General features: G+C 36.6%; 1 protein-coding gene across 1 annotated transcript in view; it reads left to right on the top strand.

Annotated features, from left to right (window-relative positions):
* Nucleotides 1-14,037, top strand: part of LOC149845326 (mediator of RNA polymerase II transcription subunit 31-like) — a 55,024-nt gene that overhangs the window by 38,410 nt on the left and 2,577 nt on the right. The window lies entirely within an intron of this gene.

A 14,037-nucleotide genomic window follows, 5' to 3' on the forward strand; every position in this document is an offset into this window, starting at 1 on the left:
AATGGAGAATATCTCATGCGAAGATAATGTCATAGCTTATCAATAGCATTGACATTAAAAAATGCTCAAGTCTTGCCAAATTTGATCATGCCGATAAGGCAAGGGAATACCTTAAGAATATGTATTCCCTTAAAGATATTGCACACGTGTGCAACCTCCAAGAAAAAGTTCAAATGATGACACAAGGAGACAAAACTATTCGTAAATATTACAATGGGTTGTACGAACTTTGGGAAGAACTTTCCCTTTTAGAACCAAAGTGGCATTGTGCCGAAGACATCGAACTTCGTCAGAAACAACTCGATGCTGAACATTTTTACCAGTTTATCACTGGATTAAGGCCGGAATTTGAAACCACTAAATCGGCCGTACTTCACCGGGGAAAAATTCCTTCTATTGTTGAAACTATTGAAGAGTTAACAATGGAAGAAAATCGTCTCTGGAAAGGTTCTTTAAAAATTGAAAATGATTCTGTTTTAGCCGTGTCTAGACCAGGGAATCATGTTCGATCATATAGGCCTCCTCACTTTAACCGACAAAATGGTGACTATGATAAGAAGAAAGTTATTTATCATCACTGTCATGAACCGGGACACTACAGGACACAATGTCCCAAACTTAAGGAGCTGAGAGAAAAAAGAGTTGCAATTGCTGGATCGGAGCCTAAAGATCAGGATGCACCAATTTCCCTGGCCCAACTAATGGAGATTCTTCAACCTCTCATCAAAGGTGCCTCTTCCTCACCTGAAGCTTCAACCGGCGCAGCAGCCTCATCTTTTTCTGATCTAGGTAAAATTTCTTGGCTTCTTGACTCTGGTGCATCTTTTCATATGACCCCAAATAATCAAAGTCTATCCAAATGTGTTAAAAATAAAACAAGTGTGTCAAAGGTCTTTACTGCCGATGGGACTTCTCTTGAAATAGAAGGAATAGGAAATTTTGAAAAAATTTATAAAACAAAATTTTTTTTATTCCAGAAATTAGACATGTTCCCAAATTAAATTTAAATCTTTTATCTGTATCTCAAATTTCTGATTATGGGTGTAATATTTCTTTTTCTTCTCATGGTTGTTGGGTACAGGATCGTCAGTCAGGCAAGCTGATTGGGGAAGGCCATAGAGAAGGAGGACTCTATTACATGGATTTTTTGGAAATGCCGAAGAAAGCTTTTTGTTATAATATTCAAAAAATAGAGTTGGAATTGTGGCATAAGAGACTTGGTCACCCACATATAGCCAAAATCCAACATTTTCCAAATCTAGGGAAATTTTGTAACTCTGAATCATTTGATTGTAAAGATTGTATTCTCGGCAAAATGAAAAGATTACCATTTCAGAACAGAACATTTTTCTCTTCAAGACCACTTGAATTAATACACTCGGATGTTTGGGGTCCTGCACCAGTAATTTCTAAAGGAGGATTTGTTTCATATGTTATTTTTGTCGATGATTTCTCCCGACATACGTGGATGTACTTTCTCAAACATAAGTCTGAAGTATTTTCATACTTTCAAACTTTTCATAATATGGTTAAAAACAAGTTTCAAAATGATATTACTATTTTTCGCACAGATTCAAGGGGAGAGTTTTTATCCACAGATTTTCAAAATTATCTTAAATTGCATGGCATCACACATCAAAGATCTTGTCCTTATACACCTCAACAAAATGGACTGGCAGAACGAAAACATCGTCATATTATAGAAACCACTAGGACTTTATTAATAGCAAATCAAGTCCCGAAAGACTTTTGGGCAGAAGCTGCCTTAACTGCCACCTATCTCATTAATAGGATGCCATCTTCTTCATTACAAAATATCACTCCATTGAAAAACTTATGAACATTTCTCCAGACTACACTAGACTAAGAATATTTGGGTGCAAATGTTTCATATTTACTGACAAAAATGATAAACTTTCCCCTCGTGCGATTCCCTGTGCCTTTTTAGGATATGCTTAAAACCGGAAAGGTTATAGATGTTTTGACTTCAAAAATAATAAACTATATGTGTCTAGAAATGTTTCCTTTCTTGAAAAGGAGAGCTTCTTTGATTTTAGAAAATTAAAAGACGTCACTGAGTACTCCTTTTTGCTAGATCTAACATCAACATCTGATGAATATGACCTTGACTGTAACTTTGATGATGATCAAAGAATTATTGATCTTAATGTTGAAAATGAAGAAGTTCATAGAGATACTAGTATTCAATATTCCAGACGACAAGAGTCTAATCCTCCATGTGCACTTGAGAAATATTCTAACATTCCAACTAGACAATCATCCCGAATCTCGAGGCCTCCAGGAAAGTTTGTATCATACGAGTCTTTCTCACCCACATATAGGGCAGTTATTGCATTAATTCACTCATATGAAGAACCATCCACATATTTTCAAGCAAAAAATGATATCAAATGGATAGAAGCCATGAAAGCTGAATTAGATGCACTTGAAAAGGCTTCTACATGGAATATTCAAGATCTTTCTCCAGGGAAGAAAACTATAGGATGTCGATGGGTTTATAAAATTAAAACCAAGAGTGATGGTACTCTTGAAAGATATAAAGCCCGTTTAGTAGCCAAAGGTTATGCCCAAGAATATGGGATTGATTATGAAGAAACCTTTGCTCCGGTGGCTCGTATGACTACTGTCTGAACCTTAATTGCCTTAGCTTCTATCAAAAAATGGTCTATTTTTCAAATGGATGTCAAAAATGCTTTTTTAAATGGAAAGCTAGTTGAAGAAGTATATATGGAACCCCCTCCTGGTCTAAGTATTCCTAAGGGTAAAGTCCTTCGCTTAGAAAAAGCTCTTTATGGACTTAAACAAGCACCAAAATCTTGGTATGATAGGTTTAGTCGTGTTATGATTGATATTGGTTTTCAATTCTGTTTAACTGACACTGCTTTGTTTATTAAGAATTCTGATACAGGGATCATTGTGCTTCTTCTCTATGTGGATGATATGATCATCACTGGAAGCGATAAACAGGGAGTTGAAACAATCAAAACACTTCTTAAATCTCATTTTGAAATGACTGATTTGGGTTTGTTGAGATATTTTTTAGGCATTGAAGTTGCTTATTCTCCTAGAGGATATTTATTATCTCAGACTAAATTTGCTTTTGATATTGTTTTCAGGTCTGGTATTACTGATGATAAGAAAGTTGACACTCTAGAAGTTGTTAATGTTAAAATGAAGATTGATGATGGAGAAATTCTTGCAGACCCTACTCCTTACAGACAGCTTGTCGGGGCACTTTCCTATCTATCCATTACTCGACCAGATATAGCACATGTTGTTCATACAGCAAGTCAATTTCAACATGCTCCTACTTCTGTTCATATGGGAGCAGTCATGCGTATTATCAGATACATCAAGTCCTCTCTTTCACGAGGACTTTTCTTATCTTCCTCCTCTTCTCTTGATTTAATTGCATATACTGATGCTGATTGGGGAGGTGATCCCAATAACAGACACTCAACCACTGGCTTTTGTGTCTTTTTAGGGGAATCATTGATCTCGTGGAGGTGTAAAAAGCAGCAGAAGGTATCTCTCTCATCCACCAAAGCTGAATACAGAGCCATGGCAACCACGACCATGGAAGTAGTTTGGCTCCGACGACTGCTTGCTTACATGGGAGTTGAAGCAACAAAGGCTTCACAAATGTGTTGTGACAACAAAAGTGCGATCTATATTGCCAGTAACAGAACATTCCACGAACGCACCAAACCCATCGAAATGGATTGTCACTACGTCAGAGAGGAATATCTACACGGGATAATTGATCTGCCATATGTCACTTCAGAATATCAGTTAGCAGACTTCTTTACAAAGCCTCTTGCTGCTCCCCGATTTCACTTTCTCTTAGACAAACTTTCGCTCATTGTACCGTAAGTTTGAGGGGGAGTGTTAAAATGTAAAACTGTACATATATGTATATATAATAATATTATATTATTATATATATATAAATACATTTTTCATTTCTTTCATTTCTGTAATTTTTTTCCTTTATTTTTATTTTTTGTCTTTATGTCATCTAGTTCAGTTTGAACTAGAATGACTGTTGCTAGTCAAGTCCTGTCCAGACTTGACTAGCAATAGAGCTGTTGGACTGACACAGTCCAACAACTCTTAATAGAGCTGTTGGATTGTGTCCAACAGCTCTATTGAGTCTTCTTTCAGCTGTGTATATAAAGGGGTGCAGCCCCTCTTGTATTTTATTCCAATGCTTCTTAAGCAATTGGTTTTTCATATCAATAAAGAATACATTTTTATTTTTATTTTCTTTCCAGTTATACCCTTTTTAAGGGTTATGCTTTAGTGTCATTCTTGACACTTGCCCTTGTTAATCTAAGCTCGTGTTTCGAAGATCCCCATTTCATTTCAGTAAATTGCGTTGTGCATGATGAAGTTCCTCTAGTCAAAGTAGTCGCTGCCTTTGGAGAAAGTTGCACTAAATGTGTCAAGATTTTACTAGAGAAGAGCCTTCTTTGGTTCATTATTGTATAATTCCAGTCATCAGGGAATTCTTTTTTGGGGGTTTTGGATGACAATTTTCATGGGCACCTTGATCCTTTCTCTGCTTTTATCGTTTCTGAACTCAACTCCATTTTGTGGCCCATATTCATATTTAACCTATGTCACATGGGTGCAGGTGTGGGGGTGCGGCACTTCCAAAAAACTTGGGTGTGGGGGTGCGGCAAAAATATAATATATATATATATATATATATATATATATATATATATATATAAAGTCCAAAAGTTGGACATAAATGACCCTAGGTGCGTTGACTGCACCCAGGGTCGGGCTAACCGCATCGGGTGCGGGTGCAGGTGCAGGTGCGACGCGGGTGCAGCACCTAGTTGAAGAGTCTCTGTGACATAGTATTTAACGGTTCTTGTTAAACCTTGTTCAATGTTTTATCCGTGGCCTTTCTTTAAGGGACCATTTTGTAGAATGGGTCCATCACCTAAGGTTGAAATTGGAAACAAGACTCACAATACAAAAGATGCTATTTTATTGAATATCATAAGTATGCAATAGAAACATAACACTTAAAACTCATGTGAGGTATCATAATGCAAATAAGTTTTAGTAAAAACATGCAATCATACGACAAGATAAAATGTTCAACAATGAGAGTCTTCAATTACGAACAAGCATATCCATTAATAATGAACAATTACTAAAGTGAACCACGAGAGAAACACTTTTAACACCCACAAAGGTCCAACACAAAGAAGGTTCTTATAATTCTCAAATTAATATTTTATTAAAACTAAGTATGCATGATATCGGAGAATCAATTTGGTTTTATGCCTGGAAGATCAACTATGGAAGCTATACATCTTCTTAGACAACTTATTGAGAGAAATAGAGAGAGGAACAAAGATTTGCATATGGTTTTTATTGATTTGGAGCAGACATACGATAGAGTACCTAGGGACGTTCTCTGGTGGACAATGATGAAGAAAGGTATTTATCTCAAGTACATTAGTATAATTAAAGATATGTATGAAGGAGTAGTAACCAATGTCTGCACTTGTGGAGGGGTGACAACCAATTTTCCTATAACGGTTGGGTTACATCAATGATCTGCTTTAAGCCCTTTCCTATTTGCTATAGTTATGGATGAGCTTACGAGATCAATTCAAGAAAATGTGTCGTGGTGTATGTTGTTTGCTGATGATATTGTTTTGATTGATGAGTCTAGAGTTGGGGTTAATGCTAAGTTAGAATTATGGAGACAGACATTGGAAGTAAGAGGTTTTAAGTTGAGTAAGAGTAAGACAGAATATATGGAATGTCGGTTTAGTAAGCAATGAAGTAGTGATGGGAGTGTAGTGAATCTTGGTGAGCAAGAAATACTGGTGGATGATTCTTTCAAATATTTGGGATCTATCATTCAAAAGTATGGAGAAATTGATGGAGATGTAAATCATAGGATAAAGGTTGGGTGGATTATTAGAATGTGGAATATGGATTGGATATGGATCCGATATCGGATCCATATCCATCCACGAGTTTTGCTTTAAGTTGTATCATAATGTAACATGTGTTACTTATAAGGGGCAATGTTGTCCTTGTAAAAGATTTTCGTAACCCTATACTAATGAAGGACTAGCGCAGCAACCGAGACAGATTGGGCTGCCGATTTCACAAGAAAGGTTCTCTCTTTCTCTTTCTCTTTCTCTTTCTCTTTCTCTTTCTCTTTCTCTCTCTCTCTCACGTGTTTTCACATGGTATCAGAGCACGCTGTATTCCTGGGTAGAAAAAAAGATCTTCCTCAGGGACGTGAACAGCCAAGCAATAGTCGAGTTCTCCCTCAGGGACGTGAATAGCCAAGCAAAAGCCGAGTTCTCCTTGTTTTTTTTTTGAAGTTGTGAATCTGGTCCTCCTCAGCAAGAAACGTGAATTTGTTCACGTGAATCAGGTTCTCTCCCCTCTTTGTCAACGTGTTCTTCTTGTTTCTTTCAGAAGTCGTGAATCTGGTCCTCCTCAGCAACGTGAATTTGTTCACGTGAATCAGGTTCTCTCCCCTCTCTGTTAACGTCTGCTACCTAATTTGTCTTCTTCAATTTTCCTTTTCCAGCAATTGGTATTTCTCCTTCCTTTCTCATAGTTTTTCTTATTGATTTCACCTTCTTTTCTTATAGTTTTCCTTATTCCTTTTTATTCACACACAGCAACTGGTAGTTTTTTTTTACACACAGTCTGCTGCAGTTTTTTTTTATTATTCCTCTTAATCCACACACAGCCTGCTGCAGTTTTTTTGTTCCTCTTAATCCACACACAGCCTGCTGTTTTTTTTTATCCACACACAACAACTTGTCATAACTGGGTTAGTTGTTGCACTTCTTTTTCTTAATTTTCCCACAACAACTGCAAGTCATTTTTTCTTCTTCATTCATTCTCAGTTTACACAAAAAGGCTGAATTCGTTTCTTCTGGTACCTATTTCTGTCATAAGTTGCGTCACTCTATTCTTTGTTTTCAGTCACATTTCTGTCATAAGCCTACAAATGGATTCTTCAGGCAATTCTAGTCTTTCCTCCAACTTCCTGGGGCAGCTGGTTTCGGAAAAATCGAATACAAATAACTATTTGACTTGGAAAAGGCAGATTACCCCTTTTATTCGCAGTCAAGATCTTTCAGGTCACTTGGATGGCTCCACTCAAATACCTCCGGAATTTGTCACCACCGAAGAAAAAGGGGATGGAGCAATGTCAAGCACCATTCGTAATCCTGTATTTACTGCTTGGATGAAACGTGATCAGGCTCTCGTTGCATATATCACTTCCACACTGTCGCAAGAAGTTTTGGTTTCTATCCCTGATTATTGCACATCTAAAGTATTGTGGGAAACTTTAGCTCAAACCTACTCTCAGATATCAAAGGCTAAGGTGCCGTTTCTCAAGCGTGAATTTCAGCTTTTAAAGAAAGGAGCAATGACCATTATTGAATTTTTAAATCAAGTCAAAAGCATCACATATCAATTAGCCCTTGTTGGATATCCAGTATTCCTCTAAAGAATTTTTAGATTTTCTCCAAGATAATGGGATGCATCGTAGAGTTTCTTGCCCGTACACTCCACAACAAAATGGAATTGCTGAACGTAAACACAGACATATTGTGGAAAGTGCAATGAGTATGATGCATGGGAGTAACTTACCCATTAGTCTTTGGTCTGAAGCCTTTCACACTGCCACTCATGTGATAAACCGCCTTCCTATGCTTATTCTTGAAAATCAATCTCCCTATTATGTTCTCTTTGGTGCACATCCCGATTATAATGAGTTACGAGTTTTTGGGTGCACATGTTATGTTCATATTGACAAATCCATGAGGACTGAATTCCAAGACAAAGCCTCTATATGCCAATTTGTATGTTATGCAGATGAACACAAGGGTTACAGATGCTATGATCCTGCAAATAAGAAGATTAGAATTTCCAGAAATGTTGTTTTTGATGAAAATAATTTTCTGGGAAAAGAAACAGATGCCAATCGTGAACCTACTGGTTCAGTTGCTAATTGGTATGATCCATGGCTTAGTGCTGAACTTATTTCACATGTTGCCGAGCATACTATTCTGTCTCCTGAAAGCATACATGGTGAGACAGTTTCAGATGATGCATCACAAGCAGAGTGCCTAAGATACAAAGGAAATGTGTATACCAGGAGATCTAGAGAGCAAACGAATGTACCTGTTGAAGAACACATTGCATTGTCTAATGACAGAGAAGCACCAAGAAGATCAGGGAGGATAAGGCACCCTATTGAAAAGTGGGTTAGTTATGACAACTTTTCTATGGACTTTCAGATCTTTCTATCCCAGATTGAAAAACACGATGAACCACTTGGTTTTCATCAAGCTATCCAATCCAACAAATGGATTGAAGCGATGAATGAGGAGATCGAGGCACTTCATGAATGTCGAACATGGGAGATAGTTGGCCGTCCTCCAGAGAAAAATGTTGTTGGTTCCAAATGGGTTTATAAAATTAAATATAAACCGGATGGTAGCATTGAACGGTACAAGGCGCGTCTTGTGGCCAAGGGTTTCACTCAAGAATATGGTCAGGATTATGATGAGACATTCAGCCCAGTGGTGAGAATGGGAACTATTCGCATTATACTTGGCCTGGCAATTGAACATGGGTGGATCCTCAGTCAGCTTGATGTTAAGAATGCATTCCTTCATGGGGACTTAAAGGAAGAGGTCTATATGGAGCAGCCTCAAGGTTATACAGAGGGAAGCCCAAAAGAATATGTATGCAAGTTAACCAGAGCTTTGTATGGATTGAAGCAAGCTTCTAGGTCATGGTTTAAAAGCTTTTCCTTAGAAATCCATAAACATGGTTTCTTTTGTTCCCAACTTGACCATTCTCTGTTCATATATAGGAACGGTACCACTGTGGTTTTCTTACTCATATATGTTGATGATATTGTTATCACTGGTAATACTCCAGACCACATTCAGCGAATTAAAGTTCTATTGAGTATGCGATTCAAAATGAAAGACCTTGGGGAGCTGAGATATTTTCTTGGAGTAGAGGTAGATAGACAAGGTGATAAAATGTCATTAACTCAACATAAATACACTCTTGATCTTCTAGCTAAAGCAGGAATGACAGATTGTAAACCTCTACCCACACCCAGTGTTGTTAATCAAAGGCTCAGTATCTGTGATGGTGAGTTATATCCTGATGCTGTCAAGTATCGGAGTTTAGTAGGTATGTTACAATACCTTACCTTCACTAGACCATACATTGTGTATTATGTCAATCAAGTATCTCAATTCATGCATGAACCAAAGACTGGTCACATGGATGCTGTCAAACGCATTATTCGCTATCTAAAAGGAACGGTGGGTGATGGACTCATATATACTCAATCTTCATGGAAATCACCAAAACATGACATACTTGCCTATACAGATGCAGACTGGGCAGGGGATCTAGATGAGAGAAGGTCTGTTTCAGGATACTGTGTTTTCATTGGGAGAAATCTTGTCTCATGGAGTAGCAGAAAACAGAAGGCTGTGGCAAGATCTAGCACAGAGGCAGAGTATAGATCTATGACAGCTACCACAACAGAAGTGACCTGGATTAGGCATCTTCTTACAGAGATGGGAGAGGATATCTCAAATTCGACACTTATGTGTGATAATAGAAGTGCTATACAAATTGCATTCAATCCAATCCATCACAGTCGGACTAAACATATTGAAATCGATCAACATTTCATCAGACAAAAGATAGCCGACAAAGAGATTGAACCAGTTTATGTGCCTTCAGAAGACCAAGTTGCCGATATGTTTACAAAAGGTCTTACAAGTCATCGTTTCTGGTATCTGAAGAACAAGTTGCACATGGTTCAACCCCATGCACAACTTGAGGGAGGGTATTAGAATGTGGAATATGGATTGGATATGGATCCGATATCGGATCCATATCCATCCACGAGTTTTGCTTTAAGTTGTATCATAATGTAACATGTGTTACTTATAAGGGGCAATGTTGTCCTTGTAAAAGATTTTCGTAACCCTATACTAATGAAGGACTAGCGCAACAACCGAGACAGATTGGGCTGCCGATTTCACAAGAAAGGTTCTCTCTTTCTCTTTCTCTTTCTCTTTCTCTTTCTCTTTCTCTTTCTCTCTCTCTCTCACGTGTTTTCACATGGATGAAATGGAAAAGTGCAACTAGAGTGTTGTGCGATCGTAGAATGCCATTGCGGTTGAAGGGAAAGTTTTATAGGACGACTATTAGGCCCGCTTTACTATGTGGTACGGAATGTTGGGCTGCCAAGAGACATCATATTCAAAAAATGAGTGTAGCTGAGATGCGTATGCTTAGATGGATGTGTGGAAATACAATAAAAGATAAGATTCGGAATGAGGAGATACGTAAGAAGGTAGGCGTTGCACCCATTGAAAATAAGATGAGAGAGAATCGTTTACGGTGGTTTGGACATATTCGGCGAAGGTCTAATGATGAATGGAGAAATGGAAAAATATATTAGTTAAAAGAGGTCGGGGTAGGCCTAGGAAGACATGGATGGAGATGATAGGAAAGGATATGAATGCTTTGAACCTCACAGAGGACATGGCATTGGATAGAAATGATTGGAGGAGAAGGATTCATGTGGAAGACCCAGAATGATTTTCTTTTTTGGTTCATATCGCCGACCCCAATTGTTTTGGGATGAAGGCGTAGTTGTTGTTGTTGTTGTAAGTATGCCAAAAAGCATAATATTTAAATCTCATGCAAAACATGTAAGATAATGTTCGTTAAAGAACCATGAGACTAAAAAAACAACACAATCACAAGGATCACAAAAGGGCCAACAAGAGAAGCACCCAATAATATAACTATTTTTAATAATTTTTAAAAAGAAACATATTTAAAAGGCATTCATAAAAGTGAATGATTTCCATAAGAAATCATGCTCAATACGTTATGCACGAATAGATAATCTTATTCATCATGTACGGCAATCATAAGTGCAGGAATAGATAATCTTATTCATCATATATCAATATAAAATTATTTATTCAAAATTCAAAAATAGCAAGGTATTCATGATCACTAAGATCCTAACCTATGTCATACGGACTCGGCTAGGGAGGCACCACACCCGTGTCGAGGCACCCGAGTCGACACGGGTGCAGACACGAGTGCGGCTTCGGACATGGCCCGGACTCGGTCAACGCCGAGTCAGACTCGGTCAACGAGTCGAGACCGAGTCTGTCCTTGTTTTGGACTCGGTCAACGTTGACTGAGTCCAAAAATGTCCATTTGTAGGGCAAAAAACAAAAAAAATAATCTTTTTATATATTTTTTTAAAATATATATATAGCATGAGTCTCAAACATAAGCCCCAGAAAAAAAATCCAAGGGGCGCGGTCCACCCTGGACCGCTGACTGCGCAACGGGACCCGCGTCGGGGGGAGCCCCCGGACCCCCCTTTCTGCAAGGGCAAAAGTATAATTTGCAAAGTTTGTAAAAACACTCATGCTGGTGCCAAACTTTAGAGGACAATATCCATATATATGCACACACTGGATATATTATTATATATATTTTAAAAAATATCTATATATATAGCTGAGTCCCTGTGTCCAAAATTTTTAAAATTGCGCAGCACCCGTGTCGCACCCGCACCCATGTGACATAGATCCTAACTACATAATACTTCATAATCTATTTTAGGTTTCACATAAGAATACATCAAGAGTAAAGAAAGAAGAAAAGGTTCAAACACTAGTTAAGCAGAATCTCATGAGATCATACTTGTGAATGACACTCAACACCATTTCAAATTATTTTAAAATATTTGATAATTTTTCAAAAAGAAACAAAGCAAAGTTCAATAATAAATATGAACATGATTTGACATTTATAACCTTGAAGTGTTCAAATAGAGCATCTAAATGCCAACAATACATGCTCAAGAATATTAGATCATGTACATACATATTAAATAAAGAAAGTTCGAAAAACTAAGATTCAAACTAGATCTCATAAAAGCATGCACATATATAATTTCACAAGGTCAAACAAATATTATAAACCTTATAAAATATTTAATAAGAATAAATCCAATAATAATTAAAAAAATATATTTAAACATTTTAATTTTTAGCAAAAATAACAAATAAATTTTCAAAGACAAGAAAAATGAGTGTTTTCTCATGCATAATGCATGAGATAGATAACTCAAGTAACCTTAAAGATATAAGATACATACCAGGTCATGATTTCTCTTGAATCCAATCCACACGCTGATCACAAATCCTTTACGAAGCACAAACTCGAACCAAAGAATCTCAAAACCCAAAAAAGGCAAAATACTAAGAAATATTTCTTGGCTTTAATACTATGTAATGAAATATTTAAAAATACAAAACGAGGGCCTCTAGGGGATTATAAAATCATAAACACAAAGTGCATATGCACATACACAAGTCCAACTAAGGGACAATATAAGAGCACAAAGACACTATACAAGCACTAAGTGCATTCAATACATCAAAGAACTAAAGAGAGGACTAAAAAAATAAAAAATATTCATCTTATTGAGCATGAATGCTTAAGAGAAGCATTAGGAAATGAAAAGGGATAAAAGCCCCTATTTATATACATACAAGAGAGAGGGAGACCTCAATAAAGCTGGTGGATTGTTCCAACAGCTTTATTGACTAGTCAACTCTATGTTGACTAGTCAAAAAAGAACCCAAAAACTCTATTTGGTATTTGACCAAATAGTCCCTATAAAAGCAAAAAAGGACAAAAGAAAAGAATAAAGTAAAAGTACTAATGGGCACAACCTATTACAAGGACTGAAATGACCAAAATACCCTTAATGAGTATTTACCTATTACATTATTATAAATAAAAAATATATACATATATATATATATATACAACTTAACAGGAACCATGCAACCATCTGATCCTTACTTTAGGTCCTTATTTAGTTCATGTGCTGGGCCAAATGCTTCCCTGTCTACCTTCTATTGACTCCTTTTAGTTGTTCTTCATTCCCTTCTAGAAAGTTGTTGCAACCATGGTTTTAACTTTTAAGTCACTCGACTCATTCTTGAGTGACCCGTGACTCAACCAGGTCAACTCGGTGACTTGACCATGTCATGTTAACTTTATATTTTATATAAAATATATAAATATGTGTATACCAGAGTTACCGGAAGCTTCTTAGGTAGGTGGGAAGCTCGCTTCTCGGAAACTCGCTTCGGAAGCGCGATACTCCTCGCTTCCGAAACTTCATGGGAAGCTCGATTCCCTCACGCTTCTTCTATGCTTCTCATACACATGATCTATGCATACTATATACTTTTCTCACGTTTCTTTTCATCTTTTTCATGTATTTTCTCTCACGCTTTCACTCACTTTCCATGTACTTTCTTTAAATTGGTAACCATAGATTTTAACAAAAAATTTAACTCTTTTACAAAAAAATCATGAAATATAAGAATGATCAATTTTATTTTAGTTTTTATTTGTTTCTTGTTTGATTCCATATTGCTTCATTTTTTATTCATATTTTGCTTTTAAATTGAAACTTCGCTTCCCGCTTCGTATAAATTTTAAAATGCCTTGCTTCCGCTTCCTAGTTTGGCAACCTTGGTGTATACTATGTATAGTTTATAGTATTTTATCAATATATTATATATAATATGCATTATATGATATTTTTTATAATATATTTAATGTATAATTTTTTTAATATATGTATAACCATATTTTTATATATAATATAGATAATATTTATATTATATTTCATATAATATATGTAATTATATATATAATATATTATATATGTATATATATGCATTAATCGCCCATGACTCGGCCGGGTCAACTCGGTGACTGGGCAGAGTTTTGTACAAAACGAGTTTGTACTCATTTTTTACCCAATGACTGGGCGATCCGGGCTGAGTCAACCGAGTCACTGGGTTGACCCAGCGAGTTTTTAAACTATGGTTGCAACTAATGTTGTGATATTTG

The sequence above is a fragment of the Nuphar pumila genome, chromosome 2 (genome assembly GCF_984573655.1).
Source record: "Nuphar pumila chromosome 2, dmNupPumi1.hap1.1, whole genome shotgun sequence".
NCBI classification, from domain to species: Eukaryota; Viridiplantae; Streptophyta; class Magnoliopsida; order Nymphaeales; family Nymphaeaceae; genus Nuphar; species Nuphar pumila.